The 7500-nt window shown below is 40.2% G+C and overlaps 1 protein-coding gene across 1 annotated transcript in view; it reads left to right on the top strand.

The window, feature by feature from the left end:
• Nucleotides 1–7500, top strand: part of EBF3 (early B-cell factor 3) — a 149539-nt gene that overhangs the window by 34681 nt on the left and 107358 nt on the right. The window lies entirely within an intron of this gene.

Genomic DNA, 7500 nt, shown 5'->3' on the forward strand with positions numbered 1-7500 from the left:
GAAGAGGGTTAGTCTGGTTTGGAGAAGGCTTGTATTTCAGTAGCTTGCAGTACAAAGTTATCTTTTGATCATGAACTTTGCTGTCCAGTGACTGAAAAATTAAACCTGGAAAACTCCCCGAGTTAAGCCTAAAGAAATATGCACCACCAGTGGAGAGCAATGCTAATGTTTAACTAGCTGAAATAGCTGTTTGCTTAGTGGAGAATGTGAGGTATCTGACAGAAGGGACATCTCTCTTATTAGTAATCAAATAGGGCTGACCAGTTGTTGCCATCACTCTGGGATTGTGTCAGGCAATTGAGAACAAGTTCACCACTTTATAGAACTCGAAGTACAAAAAATCAATATAATTATATTTGTCTTTAGTGTTTTAGCTATGGAAATCATATAGCGCTGGATTGTTGCCTTGCGAGCTGAATTTATTTCTGCTTTATTGGCTAAAAAATATTTGGAAGTGGAGGAATCTTGGCGGCGTAGTAAATGCAAGACAGCGTGTTACAGTTTTTATTATTGGATTATGGGCATGTTCATTGTTCAGAGTTTTCAAGATATGTGTGACTTTTGCAGATGTAAATGGTGAATTGCATTAAAGTGTGACTACGCCAGAACGCGATGAAAATTAACGGGGAATGAAAATTAGAATAATATTTTGCTATTATGTGCTCGGTCGGACTTTAATTCAGAGCTATGGTCAGGGTGATCATTTCGTGCCTATTGAATGTACGCTGAAAAATACACAAGTAGTTTATGTTTATAGTCCGTACGCACAATGAAACGCAGCACACATAACATTTTTCAACGATTAGGGATTATAATGATACATACCTAATAATGTCCTGGAATTGCTGTGAGGTAAATTATATCCGTTCTGTGAAGGGTGGTCCTGGCAAAATTGAAACAAGCTATACAATATGAGCGCTTTTATACCTTCCCCAAACTATCGGAAGTATGTTATGATTTGGTATTCCAGAGGCATGAGAAGATATAAAAAATCAGAAAACATTTGGTTAATGGGTTTATCATGTTTATTTGAATAAGGAAGATTGAAACTCCATTTATGCCTAGCATAAATGCTTTAGAGATCTTAATTATTGATGAAAAATCTGCTGTGCTTCTAAATTTAAAGATATGACAATTTTATAGGAATTTTAATCACCTTCTACATTAGGAATTTCCAAGATTTGGTTTTTATGAGGATGGCATGTGTTTTAGCCTTCTAAAGAGAGTTGTCACTTATCATGTCAAAATACTGGGAGAATTTGGTTGCATACTGCATACGGCTCAGCAAGGAGGTCGGTGCAACACTCTTCCTCTCAAGATGTGCTTTGGAAAAACTGTCGAATGTAATGTTTGCTACGAGCAAATTGCAGCAAATGTAGAAGGAAAGCACGGACGTGAAAAAGCTCTGTAAGAGCAAGAGTCCTCTGAAACAACTGACGTGTATTTTACATCCCCAATATTTATGCTTGCTTGATCCGCGTGTTAATAGTTCGTTACGTAAATTTGTTGTCGGTGTTGAATTTCGGGTTTGTGTTTCCTCTTGAGCATCCCAGAACAACATTTCCCCATCAAATTTGTGGGTCAGTCTACAGTTTCCCATAAGAAGTGTTACCGTTTGGCTAGTTGGCTTAAAAAAAGAATTATATACAATATGCTTCACTAGATCCTTTTGTCCTTTGGATACATTTAGCAGCTTTTGACCAGATAAGGCATATTTGTCCTCAGGATATGAACCAATAATTCAATCCTGAATTGAGATCTATGGCCACCCATTTGTTCCAGCCCACACTAGGAGTCTCTGTGATAGTCTGAATTGTTTATCGCGCTGGGGAAAAAAAATAAAAAGAAGAAAAAAAACCCCTTATGCACCTCAGGAATAATAACTTGTTACCCATTAAGATATTTTAAATAAATTTATGTAATTATACCTTTGCATCCTGCAGTGGGCTTTAAATGTAAAAAGAAAACCAGAGGCCTTGGAAGGAGTTTTCTGTGTCGCATGCCTCTGCGACCTTTTAATTCAGTGAGAATTTTTATTTACGTCGACTGGATGTTTCTCACGAAGCATGGCTGAGTGTATACACTTTTATTACTGTATACATTTAAGTATCTTCTGGCATATCGGGGCTATTCATACAGCACAGTAACTCACGTATTAAAGAACAAACCCACCATAAATTGCAGCGCAGTCAGTAAAAAGATGCCACAGAAAAAGTGTCCCTGGGAAATTAGATTGACCCAAAGAAAAGCAAATAAAAGAAAGGAAAAGGCCCATATTTTCTTTGCGGTGTTGCTGAAAAGGATGGGAGTATCATTTTCATAGTGGAATAATGTTTTCTGGGAAAACACAAAAGCAGATGTTCCTCATTAGGAACACCCATTGTCTACATATCACAACTATGAACAGATAAATCTCTCCTATTTCACCCATACATTCCAAGGGCTGTAAATGATTACAGGATGCCGCTGTAACTGCTAAACCAAAACCACACTCTGTGCTAAAATAATTCCTCGGTGCCACCATCATACATTTCATTAGAAGGTATGGAAATTCCTGCTAAGATCCATCCTCTCGACTTTTCCTTTCCTTGCTGGGCTCGAATGTACCCAAAAGCTGGGCGTCCAACTGTTGAAAACTGCAAGGAGCGATGGCGGGGCAGCCGGGGCGGCAGGATTACATCCCTATCAAAACACGGAGTGGCAGCTCACTCGTGGAGCGGTGGCAGGTCTGGATGTGCTCGCAGTGCATCACCGATCGCGTGCTCTGCAGCGGGTTTCCAGATGGTACCATCACAGTCCTACTGCTAGCTGGCATCTCTGTGGGTAGTAAATACCCCCCTCCCCAATAAATCTGGCATTATTCTATAGAGTTTAGGAGACTTATCATTCCAAGTGTGTCCTACTTTCCTGTATGGAAGCCAGACATCTGTTTATCCCATTTCTTTCATACGGAGTTTGGAATAGCTTTAGTTTGGGGGAATAAAAAGTTTTGTCATATTTAACAGCTGTTACAAAATTTCAATCCCGTAGGCTCTTAAAATACTTTTCGACTGACCTCAGATTTTGTAGATAATTGACACTGCTGGTAGCCACCCCCTTTAACCTTTCCCTGGCTGTAATTTCAGATTATTTTCCCTAAACGAGTTGACTGTTCACGCTGGGGTTTGTTTTGTTTTTGTTTGGGTGTTTTTTTTTTTTTTTTACGCTGGCTTCCCGGTGCTGAGCTTTAATTCTTTCCTACTCCAAGTTTACACCTTCGGCGGGGTTGCGGAGCAGCGGCTGGAGGGCGATGGGGGTTTTTTTTCGTCAGCAGCGTTTCCTTTCACTTCCCGTCACAAAGGTGAGAGCCGCTGACCTTTGCTGGCAGTCCCGGCCGCTGAATTATTCATGTGATTGACTTTTTGTCAGTGCACACAGTTGTGCTCTGGGACATTTTATTCATTTACCTCATTTAAAGCGCCTTTCTGCACCTGTTCAAGTATTAATATCATGTAATTTGGGCCTAATGCCGATTTTGCTGAACACTCATTATATTTTTTATTAGCTATATTTCCAAACGATTATGTATGATTATTACCAAGCCTTACAAACAGCAATGGGTTATTCCCTAGACCTTTACATCTTCTTGTCAGGTTGTTTTCAGAAGCAAGGAGGATAAACATTTGACCAGTCCCAATGTTTTTATTCCTACTCCATATCCAACCAGAGAACTTAAAGCTTTTTCCCTTATGGCTTTGCGAAAGCATGATTAAATCCAACTCTGCAGAAGCTGTACAAATGCCAGCATTTATAAGGTCAACGCTTTTGTTAAAAATGCTATGTAAATGAGGATCTGCAAAAAGGGACATTAAATAAAATTAAATTCATTGTCTTCTTTAATGTCATTTACATTTTGGCTAAGCCCTGGCCTGTCAAGGAGGATTTTTTAAATAATTTTAATTACACATCATTTAGGGATCCAAGGTTTTCTATTCAGTAGCATTTGGATAACCTGCAAAATGGTGACTGTTTATTAACTTCTTAAATGACAACTTGTCGTTTCATCTGCATAATGCAATGAAAACAGACCAGTTTGGTGTCATTTTTTTAAATTCTTATTTTTCTTTAAGATGTGCACCCAACTACTGGGAGAATAGACCTTAAAATAGCTCGGCTGTTCTTTTGCTTTCATTGTCCTGTTGGTGCTACCAAGTTCAGAGTATATTAAAAAATTACGACTTTCCTGGGTGACCAGTTCTTAAAAAATTTCTATCAGAATCCCGACATCGATTTTTTTTTTCCTTAAGAATGTGGTATATTGTGGATTAATGGGTATAGCTGCAAGGGATACATTTGCAGACGGGGGTAGTCAGATTGGTGTTTGACGTGCGCAGGTATGAACACCTCTCTCCTGTTAAAAAGCAAACCGCCAGTGCCAGGGAAGGAGAGGAAACAGCGCAGAGTGCACGTTGGTTTTTCAAACATACGTATGCACAGAAAAGAAAATGGCAAAGTAAAGTAATCCATGTAATTCAGCAACACTGAGATCACTGACACCGCAGAAACAGGACTTTGTTCGTGCTTCCTTCTCTCTTTTTCTTTCTTTTCTTTGGTTCATCTAAGTCACAGCATTTACATCGTTCCCTCTTAATCACTACTCTTAATCGGTGCACAACCTGCAGTTAATGAAACTGTGGCAATACCTGGGTTGCTAGTGGAGGAGTGTGCTCACATACAGCTTCAAGACCATTGTTCTCAAGTAAATCCCAAATGTGCTAGATGAGACTCCTACACCACTTTTTCCCCTGTATAATACTTGATTATTTGTCTGAAGCCCAAAGCATTGCACGGCTATAGTGGGAGGGAATAATAAAATCGTGTGCTTTTGTGAGAAAGGAAAAGAGGGGGAAGGGATTTAAGCAAAGCTGTCAAAAACTATACTACAGGAGGTACCCTGATACAAACCATCCCGGGCTTCTGTTGCAGCCTTATCAGGTGAAAAGCAAAGATACTGCCAGAGCCTGTAATTTTGTTAGGATGCCTTTGATGAATTGGATTAGGTTATGGAAAAATCTTTCAAACTCAGAGTTCTGGTACGTGAGCTTCCAGGAAGTAAATAATTGCTCTCAGACAGCAGATAATTAAAAAAAACAACCTGTGAAACACAAAGTGGTAGAAATGGGTTTAATAAGACTCCATTTCTAACGTACGGATATTTCGGGGGGCCGGGGGTAGGACCAGCCCTGGCGCAGCAGTGTTGGGTTACTCGTAGGGCCGGGGGAGTGCTTTGCCGGGCTGGAGGAGGTGGAAATTCCAGGCTGGGAGGATGGAAATTGTCACCGGGGATGCCAGGGGGTGATTGACACGTGGGGCAAGGGGAAGGGGACGCGGGAGCTCAACCTGCGCTTGGCAGCCCTGCCACAGCTCGTGCTTCAGGAAAATGAAACCCATTCACTCGGGTCAAGCTGCCAGCGGACAAGCTCCTCTTGTTTGTTTATCTTAACAGCAAATCTCGCAAAAATGTTTGCGGTCAAAACTGTATATAATACGACGTTATACTGGCATTATTAATACCCTATTAAAATAAAGATGTAACTGCGCTTTCGAAAAAAATCTGAAGCTGGGGAATTTTACAGGCTGAGGGGTACTCTGGATTTTACGAGATTCAGTGATTTGACTTTTCTGTTAACTGTTTTGGTTCGTTAACCTTTTAAGCCGAAGAAAACTCGCTAGTTCCTTGGTATATCAGCTCAGTTGAAACAGAATATGGCTGGCTCAGTTCTAGGTTTTACTTTGTTATTGAACAAACTCTCCTTATTTCTCAAAGATGGAAAAAATCCAGAGTGTAAATAGCATTTGTTAGGTAGAAAGGGAAGGTATGTGTTCCGCAGGGTTTGGAGATTCTGGTACATCGAGGCTGGAGGTAAATTACAACAAAAAAAAAAAAAAAAAAGGAAAAAAAAGGAAAAAAAAAAAATCTGAGGTACTTTCAGCAAAAGTTTCACAGCCAGAAAATTATACAGAGCCCATCATCGCATGGCGGCGGTGCCAGAAGTGCGGAGAGTAAACTGCAGCATCTGAACGCAGTGGTAAGGACAGTGTTGTGTTTTCCCAATAATTCACTAGGAAATGAGTTTAACATGTGTGGAAAGGAAGGGGCTTACATTTGTGTTGTTGTAAGACATGTAGCATAGGCCCAGCTAGCGGAAGGAGTCGGCTCCAGCTTGTCTCTCGTGAAAGACGAAACACGGTTACACATCTGGTGAGAAAGAGCAGTTCATTTGCCCAGACAGCTCGCTCCGCGCTGCCGCTGAAAGGAGCTATTTTGACAGAAACAAAGCCATGGGGGCTGGGGCAAGCGATTAGCGGGATTCTGCTCACTAAAAACTCCTTGGCCTTAATGATAAAGAAATAGTAGGAAAGGAAATAAAGAAACCTGGCCTAATCCTCCAGCAGTGTTTAAGGAGGCTTTTAGAAAGTAGGAATACAAACAAGGACTTCCATGTAAAACTCCCACTGCACTTTGCAAAAGTTTCTAAAAAAAGATAATTAAAGAATATCAGAACAAAAATTCATCCAAAAGCTGAAGGAGTTACTAAAAAGCAAAAGTCCAGCCTCACTTTTAGGATAAATTCATTTTACCGTGACATGCGTGCACTGGAAGAAGTTAATTTGACAGTATGTAAGAACATGGTGCTCTCACTTAAAAGGTGATTTCACTACTGAAAATCTTAAACAAACGCTTGGTTTGCTTCCCGGAGCTGTGGCTGCGCAGAACATTCAGTTTAGTTATAAAGCAAACAACAAGACCTATCAAAAACCCCAATCCAAAAAAAAATCACAATCCTTTAGTTTGAGTGAGGTTATTAATACACAAAGGATAGATGTGAGTGCCCTTTCTTTTGAATAACAACCAATAAAATTGAATTGGTCTTGGTATTGTGTGGATTGTCAGGAATGCTCTTTACCAATCCAAATTTGATTAGGATTTCCTCTTTATGTTTGTGCAGTTCTTCTGCGGTTCACGAGATGCTGGTGGGCAGCAAGCTTCCTTTAGCTAATCCAAACAGGGTTATTAAGCTATATATGTATCTATCGTGGGTAACTGAAAAGCGAACTTAAGCTGGGCTCTGTTCTGTTGGAAACAAGTAATTGTTGAGAGTAGCTGAAGGTATCAAGAAATGTGGGGGGTGATTTCATAGTTCTCACCCAGCCTTATTTCCTACAGCGGGTAATGGCTGGATGTTTGATGGTCACTGGACTTCACATGGGTGAGGGAAAGTCAATGATAGGAAAATGCACTGACAAAACTTTGTTTCTTTCTATTGGAGATTGACTTTAGACCTGGGGAGATGTCCTAGCTTGGGTATTGTCTGATGTCTGTGAAAAATGCCATAAATAATTCTACAGATTTTTTCTCTTTTTTTTTTTCCCCCCCTAATCCTGAATAACTGTGGGTTTGTTATGGGAGTTTCCTGCTTCAAGTACTTCCAGAAATCCATTGGCAATTTTACCTTCTTT

The sequence above is a fragment of the Pygoscelis adeliae genome, unplaced genomic scaffold, assembly GCF_000699105.1.
Source record: "Pygoscelis adeliae isolate BGI_AS28 unplaced genomic scaffold, ASM69910v1 Scaffold4, whole genome shotgun sequence".
In the NCBI taxonomy this organism is placed as follows: domain Eukaryota; kingdom Metazoa; phylum Chordata; class Aves; order Sphenisciformes; family Spheniscidae; genus Pygoscelis; species Pygoscelis adeliae.